This window comes from Amblyomma americanum, chromosome 3 (genome assembly GCF_052857255.1).
Source record: "Amblyomma americanum isolate KBUSLIRL-KWMA chromosome 3, ASM5285725v1, whole genome shotgun sequence".
Classification (NCBI taxonomy): domain Eukaryota; kingdom Metazoa; phylum Arthropoda; class Arachnida; order Ixodida; family Ixodidae; genus Amblyomma; species Amblyomma americanum.
Genome location: NC_135499.1, coordinates 50,240,144 through 50,256,169, shown reverse-complemented (window position 1 = coordinate 50,256,169; position 16,026 = coordinate 50,240,144). Strand labels below are relative to the sequence as shown.

Genomic DNA, 16,026 nt, shown 5'->3' with positions numbered 1-16,026 from the left:
CGCCCGTGTCGACGTGGCCAGCCGAAACGCTGTGGAAGCACGGAGAAACTGGCCCGCCTGGTAATCCCCGCTCTCAACACCAGGTAAGAGATAGTGTCCGAGAGTCCACGGCGAGAAAATTGCGACTGTTGGTGACTGTCCGCCACGAAAATCTGGCGACAGTCGCAGAGCTCATGTGAGGCACGTCAACTTGCAGGTCAACTTGCGCAGTCCGTTGCAACGTTGGTCCGTTGGGCAAGTGCACTGTCCATGGTGGCATGTATTGAAATGCAGCGGTGTTATTGGGCTAAAATTCGGAGGAGGGCGGATTGTCGTGATGGTCGTGGTCAATAATATAAACCAATTGTGGCATTTTACAAACGCACTGGCACCTATAGAAACAAAATCAGTGAAACAGATGCAGCAACATTGACGCATTAACCATAGAAAAATAAATTCCGTAGCGAATTCGTGCCCAGCTAATTATTATGAACCATGGCTCCAGTTTTTTTTTTTTTTTTGTGGGGAGGGGGGTTGGTCTCATTATAGGTCCTAGCGCCGTCTTTTTGCCGCAAATGTCCGTCAAACCTACAATGTTCTCCCGGTTGTCTGCCAAGAAGAATTATGCTATCGGCATAAATCAACCTTCCTGACTTGCTCTGCACCCTAATATGCTCATTTCTATAGTTTCTTTTAGATCTCCCTAGCGTATACCGCAAAAGAAAGTGGCGATAAAAGACATCTCTGGCCACGGATGTAGGGAGTTTCCTCGGGGAGAAGGGCTAGGAAATTACCTGTACCGGGGTGGGGAAGCGCTTTCTGATTAATTTGTTTTGCCTTGGACACCAAACATATGTGTCCCCAATTTTTGCCCTCTCCGGGATTATGCGTTTAGTTTCCATTAACATATAAAACTCATGGATGCAGCTGTTGCAGCCCTGGGTTTCCGTTGGCAACGTCGTCAAGGTATGCGCACATATCTAAGGCGCATTTTCACCTATCAGAAGTAAAGAGAGTTTTTTTCTGTTCTGGTATTTCGCTGAAGCTCACTTCGAGACACGTGCGAGCCTACGCTAGAGAGAGGCTTCAACTTGTAGAAAACCCGTAACCTAGCTGAAACCGCTTACTTGCGGCGTACGCTCATCCTGTCTTTGCTTTTGGCCTCCCAAGTTGCTATTACATGCGTTTGCTCTTGTGTATATATAATCATGCTTTTGTAGTCTTTAGAATGTTAATTTTCTCAAGGTTTCTTAACTTTCAGCCTGCGTCGTTTTACTTGCTAATTTTGTTCCGTTTGCTAGAACTGGAGAAAAAAGTGGACGTCCTTATATGCCGATGGCGTACTGCCACGTACAGTCTGCCAAAAATACATAGCCCAAGTGGCTTGCTTCCATGCCGCGTGGCGCGGCTCTTGAGAACTTTTGAAAGTCTTAAGCTTTGGGTGAGTTGAGCACTTCAGTCCGTCCTGCGTTCTTGAGATTAGGGTCCCTGAGTATGCAAGACGAGCTGCGATGCACGACTCAGAAGCAGACCCTTGGGCTGTGGAGTTTTGACAAAGACTGTACCGTGGGCATCGAATGGTACATACATGCGTCTGCTGCTTGCCTTCTTTTCAGCACACTGCGTATAATATATTCGGAGGGGAGCAGGAAATATTCCACACATGACCGACGCGATGACGACAGGCTGTGCAACAGAAAAGAACGTAACGCGTCATAGCACAGCCAAAAAATTATGAAGTGACCTTTTGGGGCCTTCCCTGGGACGCACATCTTTTTGGACGCTGCTGGTTTTGGGAAACGTTTTTTTTGCATATGCTCGGTGAAAATGAGCACCTCCCGGAATGCCCCGATGAATTATTTCGGGGAAAATTTTCAGGAGCTTTTTTGTGTTTGCTGGGATCACAGTACGCGACTTCATTTTTACAGTATGCAAATAGCGATTTTAAATAAGCAAATGTATTGAATCGAAACTCCCGCTGCCGCCCTGACACACTGCGCGAAAAGCGAATCTACGTGAGAGCCCTATGTCGGAGGGACCATACAAATATCAGCGATTTCTCCTCATTGTCATTAGGCAGTGACAGTGACGATCGACAATAAGTTTTAGCGCAAGCGAATCCCCATTTAGCGACTACCCGCCGCGACTACAAAGGCCCAGCCATGGCGATGCTGAGTGAACGCAGGGCGTCGTTCTTCAACACGACTGCGATGTGTATAAGCCCTCCTTCAGTTACAGATTATAAAACACTCCAACAATTTCATTAACTCCTACGCTGCCCTTACAGGTGCACATGCGGCGAATACCAGCCGTCGCTAAGAGAAGAAGTTTCGTCCTGTCGGCAGATCGTCGCTGTGCACAGTCTCCTGCCCGGGATCGCTTGCATCTGTCTAGAGTGGCTGTTCCCAATGTTGTAGCTTGACAGCGAGATGGTGGACATAAACAGAAGCTAATCGCAGTTTTACAACCCCAGTTACCTCAAACACCGCAAGAACAGGTATGCGCCCCGCCATGAGACCTAAAATACTGCGTCAGGAGACATTAATTTTGAAGCCGTTTATGAACTTTGACACCTTGATGCAAGTGGCACATTTAGTCAAACAAAGATGCTGCGATTGCAACGGCGACCGAACATTACGGCTAGTCCACATCCCCTTTTTTGCGTCGATATCGACTGAACCACTTCAATTACACTCAATTATTTTGGTTGCTGTTTGCTTCTTGCAGGTTTAATTAACTAAAAGAAGACACGCTATAATATAATTACCTTTGCTCCCTTTCTATTCATTGCTTCCCCTTGGTATAACGGCGGTTCAGCAGGCGTCGCCTACGGGATCGGCACAGCATCCGACTTCAACGACCGCCTGCTACTCGCGAGACGAAGCTCTTCCATCTTCCTCCAAGTCTTGGCAGCAGTCCCATTTGAAATATTCCGAGCACACACGCGTTCGCAAATCGGGGACCAGTTGAGGCGCCGGATAGCACGAATCTAAGTGTCGAGTGCCTCTTAGTCGTTGTGGCAAATCACTGTCTGGTTTTTCATTGACTGATTCGTACATCCTACAACATATAGAACCAGCTACCACCACCCATTGCTCCCAAGGACCCCAGTGCGCTAAGCGTGAGCTAAAACTGTAAGTTGAACCCAACATGCTGCTCGCAAGCTTGCCTCCGTCTGTCTGTGCTTTGACAGGCTGTTCTGAGTATCATGGAATCACAGCGCTTGCAGACGCGGACACAGAGAGGACATACACACATGCGCAATTGTGTGTGTGTCCTCGGCGTCCTTGTGTGCAAGCACTATGATTCCATGATGTCTTACAAAAACCAACTAGCCCAGCAACATACGCTGCATTTTCTGAGAAGCGCCTATGGTAGCGCCGCCGTCCTCTAGCCCCGTGCCAGGAAAACTCTACTCGCGGACAGCTTTGCGTGGCTATGCAGCCAAGGCTATAGACAGGAAAGAGCAGTTGCGCCTTTGTCCACGAACTGTGAGGGCTCGGTTGACATCTGTTGGGGCTAGAGGTGCGGCGGAATGAAGTGGGAGATGGTTTTTTCCCGATTATAGTAGGTACAGTTTCAAGAAATAGATTTGGGTTCACCTGTTACCCCTTGCACTCATCCTTAGCACAGCCAGGCCGGCCGACAAGGGCCGCTGCATTGATTTGTCACCGTCATCCGCTACAAGTTACTTGCTAACTTGTGACGCCATCAAGCGCAAGGTTGGCAGTAAAAAACTTCTGTTTGGCGCGTGTCCGCGTGTCTGCGGGGGGGGGGGGGGGGGGTCTATCGCTCTCAGCTCTGCTGTTTGGGACACGATCTTGATACCGAGAAAAACATATGATACAAATTTCATTGATATCTGTGAGCACCGAAAAATCGCAGGAGTCGCCCTTTAATAACGCCAAACGCCACGCGAGGTATTTTATAAGCGCACGCCCACCCATTTGCAGCATTCGCTTTCTGCGCTGATTGTTCACAAAGCTTTATAGGTGATTTGTTTTCAAATGGAACACACTATTTTATATCTGATTAGAAGTACTAATTTCGTGCATTTATTAACTCTCCGGCAGTGCAAGATTCATCGAATGTAAACGAATCGACATGAACTAGAACTGCGAAATAGACGGGGCAATTTTTTTAGTACGAAGCATTACTTCACTAGAGTACAGCTGAAAAACGCGAGGAAACCCCTTCCAGTTGAGCTTCTCCCGTGTTCATAATTGTTATTTTTAGAAACTCTAGTAAAGCTCTCCCGACTGTGCAGTTGTCGTAGGCGTGAGGCAATGTTTTCCGTGTGATCGCATGCATGTGTTATGCGCGTCAGTGCGTCCCTGTGACATAGTATATACACTATGTATAAAAACTGATGTGCGAATGTTTCTTATTGCTTCCAGCAATGGATATCCACGCGATGCAAGTTTATTAAATGATTGGACGCTCTTACTGAAGAATCCGCACCGTACACACGGTGGCTGGGTCAAGACAACGTTTATTGCTTTGATGCGTGTTAGTACAGGCGTTGCGCGAAACGGTTAGAGAAGGAGTGTGAGGAGGAGGACAGCGGCGATAACTGTTGCCGTAATCTGGCGCGACGTCATTCCGATGTAGCATCTCGTTCCCCCTACGGTACATAGCGGTCTTCTGGGGCGTTTTCATGTCCGGCCCGACCGGCAGTGCTGGCGTCGGGGTGCTTGGGGCAGCCTTGCGTATTACTGGGCCCTGCCCTTGTGTCCCAGCTATATACTTGGGGGATGGCGGTTCCATCTTGGCGCTCAGGGTCGCAGGCTCCATCGTCCAGGTCATGCTCGCCCACACGTGGCTTGATCTGGTTGGTGTGTCGACGAATGTTCTCCCCCTCTGGACCAACGGCGCTCACCATGCGAGTGCCGTCCGGGGACGTGATTCGGGCTGGGATCCATGGCTCGCCTCGCCCGAAGTTCTTTAGCCAGACAGGTTCCCCCGGCCACAACACACCAGGAACGTGGCGGTTAACTGCAGGCTACGGAGCGAGATGCCCCGGTGGTGCCACTGCGTTGTTCAGTCTGGAACGGAGCTCATAGCCCATAAGGAGTTTCGCTGGGGTACTGCCCCACGCCTGCGGCGTCCTTCGGTACCTGTGCAGAATCCTTGCCAAGCGTGCTTTCAAAGACTCATGGGAGCTCTTCTTCAAGAACTCTTTAACACTTTGCACGGCGCTTTCCGCGAGCCCGTTGGACTGCGGATGATACGGTGCGGTTCAGAGATGGGTTATGTTGTTCAGCTTCATGAACTCGAGAAATTCAGCACTTTAAATTGCGGGCCATTATCAGAAACCAGCATCCGGGGCAATCTGAACGTGTTGAACAAGGTGCGCAGGGCTTATATGGTGGCGTGGGCTGTGGTGCGTTTCAGGGGTACTGCTTCGATCCATTTACTATGTGAATCCACAACGATGAGTAACATGTGTACATCGATCGGCCCCGCAAAGTCAATATGTAACCTAGACCAACGCTCGCCCGTTTCTGGCCATGCGACCGGGGATTTCTTGGGAGCACAGGCACTGCTTGTACGCAACTGCGACACGGCTAAACCATGTTCTCAATCTCGTTATCAATCCCGGAGAGAGAGAGAGAGCGAAGTGGTAGAGGAAAGGCAGAGAGGTTGACCAGTAAAATGTTCCGGTTGGCTACCCTACACTGGGGTAGAGGGATGAAGGTGGCGTAAAAGAATAAGAAGTAGAGAAATGCGGTCCGTAGCAAGCACGGAAGCACTGATGCAAGCACTGTAAGTCACAGGCCACCGCAGCTGTAGCCGGCGCACCCTGAGGGCTGCCGACTGCTGCGACCTGAGTGGAACAGATTGAGTGCCCTCCGTCACAAGGCAGCGCAAACCTTTCTGTGTCAAAAAAGGCTGCTTGCCGTTGAGGCTGATAATGTTGGTGACAACGTAAGCATCGGACTTCTCGGAAGGATGAGGCTGAAGGATGCGTTGTGCCAGCTATTGGACAGCTGGAAGCACTGGATTCAACAAATCCAGCATCTGCATTGCATTCTGTGCCGCTGGCATGTGCATGCTGGAAAGCAGCACACGCATGGTATTCCCGATTGGCTTTAGCATTGCAATAACTTGCTCGTCTGCGACATGATCCGGTTTCTGACCTACTACCCGACCAGAGGTAGGCTCAACGAACTGGGTGCGCGGTGCGGGGGTGGGTGCTTCGGGAGCGATGGCCAAGTCACTTGCCGGTTCCGGTCTTGGACAGGAGTTGTGACTTGTGCTTGATTAGCAATGGGCTCGGGACTCTTAGTACGCAATACCTGCTTAGTCATTGCGGGTGTCTGTAGCTCAGGCAGGGATGGCCAAGGCCCGTCTGCGACAACCGTCTGTGCTTCGCCAGTTACATTGCTCCCAATCCTTAAAGTAGCATGCGGAGGGGGAGGACAAGTTGCGGAAATTCTTGGACGATCCTTTCCAATGCTCGCTAAACTTTTATGAGGTCTGTGACGACGACGTTCTCGCACCTTAGTGGCAGCTTCTCTCTGTGTGTGGAATTGTCTCTTGTCATTTGTTTGAGTATAGCCCTTTCCATTTTCAGGCGAGGACAATCTCTTGAGGCAGCGTCATGAGGGCCGCGGCAATTGGCACACGTAAGGAATGTTGTCCGGCAAGAATTGCCGCTGTGTGGGTGAGTACACCGTGGGCACACGATGGGGAAATTGCACACACTACTCACGTGTCCTATCATCATGCATTTCCGGCACTGGAGAGACTTCGGGACGAAAGGCTTAACTGCATGTCGAAAGTGCCCAACCTTCACGTATGTTGGAATGAAGTCCCCTTGGAAGGTCAAATTGATGCACTTTGTCCTTTCAAGACGCTGAGCTTGCAGTATGGCTACACCGTCGGTAGCTGGTTGAATCAAAATGGGCAGATCAGAGTCGCGGATGGCTACGTCGACGTCGTAAATGACGCCTGCCGTAGTGCCACTGCCTAGAAGGACATGAGAACGAGCGCTGATGCCGCCCAGCGTTCTGATGTTGCTCAAACTCTCAAGCGCGTTTCGGCCCATGACATCAATGGCGACGAAATTGCTAAAACGATACACCCTCACATCTTTAATTGCTCCAGGGACGCGGGCCTCCAGGAACGCAGACGTGGCTTGCCTATTGATGTGGTTGAGATTGTCAGTGGGAGTCTGGCACAAATAGGACAGTATGTGCCAATGATCCTCGCTCCGTAGTGATCGTGGACGTACTCGATGACGACGACTCCTCACCTTTGTGCAGTCTCCGCTTGGCCTTCTTGCTTACGACTCTGATGAAGCCGTCGTCAGCGGAAGAGTCATCACTGGTGGCCGAGTACACCACGGTGGTCTGGCTGCTTGCGTCATTCGGGAGGCCAAGACGTTTCCTCTGGGCGGCAACGGCTGATCCATTTTTGCACCTTTGCCAAGTCGTCATCGTGCGAGGTGAGAGCAGCCAGTTGCTTCGCGGACATAACACCGTCATTGAGGTTTTCCGCGAGTAACACATACTCGCCATCTCCGGTTTCTCCCAGGGTCTCTGGCCGAGACGTTGCGGACGTCGGAAGTCGGCTGAGGGCATCTGCTGGAACGTTGTCCTTTCCCGGCTGGTGCTTGATAACGTAGTAGTATGCACTCAGCAGCAGGGCCCATCGCTGGATTCGGGCGGCGACCATCACTGGTACAGCCCGATCTGCCGATCTGGATGAAAAATTCCAACAAGCGGCTTATGGTCAGTCAACAGTGTGATTGGCTTACCGAGTAGGTACTATCGGAATTTCGAGACACCAAGAACTAGTGCCAGAGCTTCGCGCTCCAGATGTGAATAACCTCGCTCGGCTTCCGTCACTACCCGAGAAAGAAAGCCTATGGGCCGACGCACCCCGTCCCCGACATCGTGAGAAAGCACTGCACCGATCCCATCCGGGGAGGCATCGCATTCCAGGACAACCGGCTTGAGTGGGTCAAAATATGCCAGGAAATCAGCGGACTTGAGGAGGTCCTTTACCTTGCTGAACGCCCGTTGTTGACTGGGACCCCACTCCCACTTAGCTTTCTTGCGGAGCAGTTGATACAGTGGGGCCATGACTGTAGATGCTTGGGAAGAAACTTGTAGTATGTTACCATGCACAGAAACGGCCTTAATTCTGCGAGGTTCCGCGGCACCTGCATCAGAAGAATGGCCTCTACGTTTTCCCGACTTTGGTTGTCGTCCCTGTGCACTAATTCGATGTCCCAAGAAATCCACCTGTGCTCGCCGGAGCTTGCACTTGTCCGCATTCAAGCGCACGCCGTTTTACCGAAAGCGCTGCCACACTCCTTGTATTGTGGTGCAGTCATTGCGTTTCACTGCGATGATGACGTCGTCTAAGTGGACCTGAACCCCAGGAAGTCCTTCCAAGATGGTCGCCATGCAGCGTTGGAACACTGCCGGCGCGGAAGCCACTACAAAAGGCAGGCGAGTGAAGCTAAACAGTCCCTTATGCGTGTTTACGGTCGTAAGTTGCATGGCTTCCTCGTCTAACGGTAGCTGATGTAAGCCTGCCGCAAATCGATCGTGGTGAAAACCTGACCACCGTTCAACGTTGCCAAGATATCTTCTACCCGGGGCAACGATTATTGATCAGTGTGACAAGCTTTGTTTACCGTGAGTTTAAAATCACCGCATAGGCGAATGTGGCCGTTACGTTTTACTACCGGCACCACCGGTGCGGCCCACTTAGAATGAGGAGCAGGGACAATAATGCTCGCGGACAAAAGGCGCTGTTGAAGGTGGTGATCGGTGTCGCTTCTCGACGCAACCTCGGTCAAGACGACGTCCGCTCCTAATCGGACGGGAGTGCCGTTGAGTGAAGGAGTTCTTTAGTGGAGAAAGAAGACTTGGCTTTAACTACATATTTACGATCATGTGAGTTCAGAAGTTAGCTGCTTCAACTTCGCCCGTCGTCCAGTTTTATACACTTCTTCCCTAAATTCCTCTGGTTGGGGACGTCCTCGCCGTGGTAGGAGTGGCCGAAAACTTTCACACGCACGCACAAACGGACACCTCCGCACACATGGACACGCCCCAGGCATAAGTTGACCCGAGAGAGGGGGGGACCCCACCGGGCTGCGTATTTCCGTTTGCTAGCCGCTGCAGACAAGCCCAATGTTGCCCACGCCAACGCGCGCGCTGAGCAGCTGTTGCCATGACAAATATGTGCATGCCATGGTTGCCTACGCCAACGCGCACGCGGAGCAGCTGTTCCCATGGCAAAGTGTGGAAAATAGACGCGACGCCGGTAATTGCAAATTGCGGCGCCCTGATGCCTCTGGGTGTTCGTGCTTTTCGATGACAGCAACGATGACTGCCGCTAGCGGCGACTATCAGACTATGAGAGTGCCGTTTGGACAAGCTTAATTCAAGGTGGGTATTTTGTTCGCTTTCATTCTTTGCATCGACGCCGGTGAGGCGGTGAAGCAACGTTGTCTGCCGTAGGGGTGGTACGGGATAAGTTTAATGTAGGTGAGCAATTTATCTGGGACAACTGTGCTGTCCCAGTTTTTTTTAGCGCGTAAGAGACTAAATGAATACATGGCGTAAAAGAGTGCCGTTTGGCCAATTTATCTAGGACATTGGGCTGTCCCAGTTTTTTTTTGTTTAGTGCGTAAGAGACTGCATGAATACATGGCGTAAAAAAGTGCCGTTTGGGCAAGTTTAATTCTATGTATGTGCAAATGGCTGCGTTCCACGACCACAGAACAGTTTACCCTGTGGACTTTCTTCTTAGAGAAAAACAGAAAGAAGTTGTGAAGAACAACGCACCGTGAATGGTACAGGTAAATATTCTAGGCAATGCTCTTTCTTTATTAGAAATTAGCCACTACTTGGGCTATTTTCGTCTTGTTCAATCATGCAAATGTTTTAGAACCTCCTGGTGTTTTCTGGCTTTAAAAGCCGTGAATGGTACAGGTAAATATTCTAGGTATGCTTTTTTTTGTTAGAAATTTGCCACAACTTGGGATATTTTCATCTTGTTCAATCATGCAAATGTTTTAGAAACTCCTGGTATTTTCTGGAATTTTTTTGGATATGCCCAAAATTTGGTGCGTGCGCACGCACGCAGTTTACTTGCAAAATCAGCTGGTGATGACAACAGCTGTAGTTCACCTTTTGGTGTTTTCCGTCTTATTAAAGCTCAGTTTTCGGTGACAGCAGTTCACTTGACATTAGGATATCATAGTCTGTCGAGTAGCAGGTCAAATTTAGTTTATCCTCAATGTTCTTTTAAGTTTTGTTTGGTTTGTGCCCAGTCATAACTGAAGCTTATATTGTGTGTAGTTATGCAGCATTCATTTGGGGGCTGAAATTTTTCAGAGAACTTTAAAATTACTCTCAAAAGTGCACTTCATCCATCAATAATTTAGTTAACATGAGGTTCACGATTGCTATGCACTGAGAGAGCAATAAAACCCTCTCAAAACTGTACGTTGTACAAAGATTGCTTTTAGATATCGGGTCTAAAGCTGTGTAAGTGAGGTTGTATAATGACTAATAATAAGCTGGTCCATCTAAAAACAGATCTTTCATATGCGCAATTTTATATTCCAGAGAGCTGTGGCGTACAATGTTTCTGAACGGCAAACACTGAAATATACACCTCATTAGTGTTGCACCCAGCTTCAGTGTATGTTGACTCGAGATAGGTTGCTCGAAATGTAGGTGCATGAAACTATATCTGAAGGGAATTTAGTTAGGAAATCACTTCCAGTTCTCAACATTTAAAAGGGTCATACACAAGTGTAACGCTGAACAAACTTGCAAAGGCTTAGTCCCGTTTTGAGCTGTGCTAATTTCTCTTGCAATTCTACATGTATGAAATTATATGCATTTAAAAAAAAGAGGCCAGACATGGTGTCAGTGAGGTCATTAATAGTTTCATTCTTGCTGAGATGGCCGCTTGTGCTGCTAGCAGAGCTTTCTCCAACCGTTACGAATTGCAAACATGCTCATGACAGAAGAAGAAAGTTGGCACATTTTGTAGGTGCCAGTCAGAGTTCTTTCATACATTGCGCAAGTAGTGTACTTTATTACATAGATAAGCTTCATGTAGTTACTATAATCTGAACTGCATGAAAAGGTTGATGTATTGTGAACATGATTAAACAAGAATAAAGGGAGGCCACAGTAAATGTCATACTGTCACTCACTTTCGAAAATGACACCTAATTTTAGTTACATCTTGTCTTCTCTGTAGTGAAGCATAAGATATTAGAATACATGGATCACCACATGGTATTTAGCTAGGCCTGCTATGTGATTTAAAATTCAATTAATTTTCTCATGCTGTTTCGGTTTAGACAGCCGGACAATGGCTATGACATCAAAGGTCAGTATAGGTCACTGCTTCTTCATTTGTAGTCATTCTCACTCTTGAGACAGGCTGGTTTTAGCATTGCAGTTAATGAAAACAAAGAAGGAGCAGTTATATTGCAGTTTATTTTATGCCGCATGTGGCGTACACCTACCTTTTATATCACAACCATCTCCTAGCTGCTGGAATCAAAACAGCATCAAGAGGAAATTCGATTGTAAATTATTTAGCCACTGATGTGTATGGGGTGATCCATATATACTAATGTCTAACGCATCGTTTCAAACAAGAAAACACGCAAGCAAAGATTTGGTGTGGGTATAGTTCTGTAAAAAAAGTGAAAAAGCAAGAAAGGAAGGAGGAGGAATGAGAACTACACACACACACACACACAGAATTTGAAGAACAATGAAGAGAGGTAGCGAGTGTGTTACTTGCCTTACCTGCATAATGTTTCTCACGTCAAGAAAGCTGCAGGCAGGTAACGACTGAGCCTATGTTTTTGGTGCCATTTATGCGAGGAGCTCCAAATTTTTGTGGACTTTGGCAATACATTTTGCTGCATGAATGTTCTGTCTTGTCAAGCTTAGAGTGGCGTTCCTATGTCGTTTTAGAGGCATAACTGCTTCATGGTGCTTTTCCAAATACGCATACTGACTATAATAATGAGAAAAATGTGGAGATAGTGCAAAGACAACGGCGACATTCTTGAAATAACAAAAATGAACAAGGATACTGCACCATTTTCACTATGAGCTCAGGCCCACCTATTGATTTGTTGAATTCCAACAGCATTTTGTTAATGAAGATTCATCTAGGACCACTGTTTATTTCCAGAAATGAGACCACTGCCACTCGGAACAGTGAATTGCAAAAGCTACAAAGGAATAATTTCAAAGCATATTAGGAAAAACAAATCTGCCACAACAAGAAACACACTGACATCAATGGCAAATATGTTGAGGGATGTTTGAATGAATAGACTATTTTGGTACAACCTTTGTCTTTCGTTCCATCAACTAACGGCCCTAAATTTTAGACCTCTCGTAAGCTTGCCAAGGTGTACCCAAGGTTGAGCAAAAAATTAAGAGCTGAAAGAGTTAACAAAAAAAGACATAAGCAAACACAGTGCGCCTCAGGGCCATCAACACGGCCCTTTATTCCAACTTGCGGCTCATTCAAAAACATCCCATTCGGTAATACTCTCTGGGGGGCTAAGTTGGTGCATGGTTTTGAAAACAGACGCGGAAAGCAGAAAACGCTGGGGGAAGACAGACGAAACAAGTGCAAATGTTTATTCACCTATTGAAGCAAGTGAATATATAGACAAAAAGGCAAGAGCAGAGAGGGACTTACACATGCGCACAAGCAGAAACAATAAGGTAACAAATGGCTATAGAAAAAAAAATGCGTCTCAGCACATATCTAAAAAGACACTTTCTTTTCTGTCAATTGTAAGCGAGGGTGTGCTTACATAATCTCTTCTGCCTTTGTTGACGTAGAACACCTTTATAAGTTCACGGGCTCTAGTATCTTTGCCCCTGCTTAGGATTTTTGTTTCCTTCAGCTTCGCCTGGCATTTTTTCCTCTTTTTCTCTGCAGGCTTTACAGTAATGTGGTAAGAAAGAACCCGTGCCGTTCTTTAATGCGTGATTATGATCAGCAAGGCTATCATTAATACATTTGCCCGTTTGGTCAATGTAAGATTTCCCACACGTCAGCGGTATCTGTTAAACTACGCCCACTGCACATTTCACAAACAGCGTCACATGCTTTTTCTGGCATTCTGCTTTTTTCGGTTTGTTTCAATCCATTTTGCCACACAAGGAGAACATCTTCTTGGGGGTGGAAAAACTACACGAACTTTAAACTTTGCCTCAACATGTTTCAGATTGTGTGCCATCTTATGAATATAAGGAATTATCACAGGTTTAGTTTTCTGTTTGGCAACATCGTTTTTTGCTCTGTTATTACACTTTTCTTTTTTAACCTTTTTCAGTAACACTTTGGCAACTGAGCAGAATAGGATAGCCAGCTGGTTGAAGCCTGGTCTTGCCTTTTTGCTGATCTATTCACTCGCTTTCCAAGCGAATACACAGTTGCAGAGTTGCAGTCGTTTCGTCTGTCTTTCACCTGTGTTGTTGGTTTTGCGCAGTCTTTTTTCAAAATTCCATTCGGTGACACCTGACTGCCCCAAATAGCGGAAGTAGATGCACATCTGCTTCTGGCATTTTGGCCAATTAGGTGTCGCTGAAAGGGACGTTTTCAACAGGGACACAAATTAAAATACAGGCCGAGATTCGCCCACCGTGTGGAAGTATGTCCATTTGGCAATGCACTGTAGTAAATGCAAGAAACATGGCTGCTGCCCTGCCCTTGAAAACAGAGTGTTCTTTGCAAAGGCAAGAGGTAAAGCTGAAAGGAAGGTAACTGAGGCTTTCATATCGCTAAGAATGCCGACAAAAGTATATGAGCATGCCATCTATCTTCATCATTATCATCATCAGCATGACTGCGCCCACTGCAGGGCAAAGGCCTCTCCCATGTCTCTCCCATTAACCCTGTACTTTGCCAGCTGCAGCCACCATATCCCCGTAAACTTCCTAATCTCATCCGCCCACTTAACTTTCTGCCGTCCCCTGCTACTGTTGCCTTCTCTTGGAATCCACTCCGTTACCCCTAAGGACCAATGGTTGTTTTGCCTTCGCATTACATGCCCTGCCCAAGCCCATTTCTTCCTCTTAATTACGACTAGGATGCCATTAACCCGTGTTTGTTCCCTCACCCACTCTGCCCGCTTCCGGTCTCATAACGTTACACCTAACATTTTTATTTTCATGGCTCGCTGTTTTGTCCTTAACTTAAGCTGAACCCATTTCGTAAGCCTCTACGTTTCTGCCCCATAGGCGAGCACCGACAAGATACAGCTGTTGTACACTTTTCTGTTGAGGGATATTGGTAAACTGCTATTCATGATCTGAGAGAACCTGCCATATACGCTCCACCCTCCTTATCCTTCTAGTTATATCCCTCTCATGATCCGGATCAACAGTCTCTGCCTGCCCTAAGCAGACATATTCCCTTACCACTTCCAGCATCTCGCTTCCAATTGTGAACTGCTGTTCCCTTGGTAGGCTATTGAACATTACATTGGCTTTCTGCATGTTAATTTTTAGACCCACAGTTCTGCTCTGCCTGTCTAAATCATTGATCATGCTTTGCAATTCATCTCGTGCGTGACTGAGCAAGACAATGTCATCAGCAAATCACAGATTATTTAGGTATTCTCCATTAACTCTTATCCCCAGCTGTTCACAATTCTGGCCACATGATGTTATAGCCTTTTTTTTTGCTGTAGTATGCAGTCTCCCTTCATATTTTGTGCATATACAAGGCGTCGGATTTAATTCAATACAAATGGTTTATTAAACATTGCATTTGCTGAACACCACAGCTTTGGAAGTTGAATAATCGGTGAGGCTGATGCCTCATTCTAGTGCAATGTAAATAATAAATGCTTATACATCTAACACTTTCAGATTGGCTTTTTAAATCCTGTGTTTAGGTCATATCTATAGGGAATAACATGACACACACTGTATACCATGAGTATTCCACCCAAACATACTCTTTAAGAATAAATTAAAACACTGAAATGGCTCCGTTGTGCCATCTTCTCACAATATGTGCAATGCTAATGGCTATTGCTAGAGTTTAGCAAGGCCGGAAATAATAGCAGCGTTTTACGGGCGGACATAACAGGATCTGGCACCACATCGCTGGAACTCCTTTATAAAAATTTATTTCTCGCCAACAAAAAAAATATTCTAGTTTTTTTAATATGCGAAACTAAAAGGGTTGACCATTTGGCTAATTTTTTTGTCTAGCACCGTTGCCCACATAGCGTTTTCTGGTCCTCAATGTGGCCGTTTCCGCAGAAATCTATGTACTTTTTATTAAATTACAAAACAACGCAAGGTTCAAGTTTAATTCAAACAGTGCTAGATCAAGGTTTCAGGCAAAACTCCAAAAAAGTTTGCTTAAATTTAGACTCCAAGTTTATTTTAAAAAATGTGGAAATCTTCAAATTTTGCTCCTGTTAAGCACTTCCATTTTAAACAAAAATGGCATCATCCACAGTTTATTTTTTGAGGCATGGACAGCGCATCTCAATACCTGACTACATGCCGAGATAAACTTTGCCGACAAGGACCAGTTCCTGAACAATAATTCCTGCAAAATGCCCAGATGAAGGTGATGTCTTACACTTTGGAGCATGATATATGGAGAAAAAAATCTTTTTTTGAAAGAAGGTCTCTACACTTCTGTTGGGACTGGTCTTCCATGAATTTTCTCAGCAAAATCTAAAATACGAAGAATTTGGTGCATCTCCTTTCGCGTGGAATGACTCTGCTATCCCCTAATTTAATTCTTGAAATCGACTGAGAAGTACTGTAAAAAAAAATTGTTTCATGAACCTCGGCGGCTGTGAATATAGTGACGAAACATTCAAGAAACGGGCAATTTTCTCTGTTAAGGTTTTCTGCCTAGATACATGCCTTACGGAGCATACTTGTCCCCAACAGTTTTATGTTTTCTGGACCACTTGTTTTGTTGCACTCCTAGGACCGCAGCACAGGTCTAGAAAACTGTTTTTTTTTTCAAATTTATGAATTTTAAATTTATTGT

The 16,026-nt window shown here is 46.6% G+C and overlaps 1 pseudogene; it reads right to left on the bottom strand.

The window, feature by feature from the left end:
• LOC144123715 (uncharacterized) overlaps positions 1-16,026 on the bottom strand; it is a 99,042-nt pseudogene that overhangs the window by 26,077 nt on the left and 56,939 nt on the right.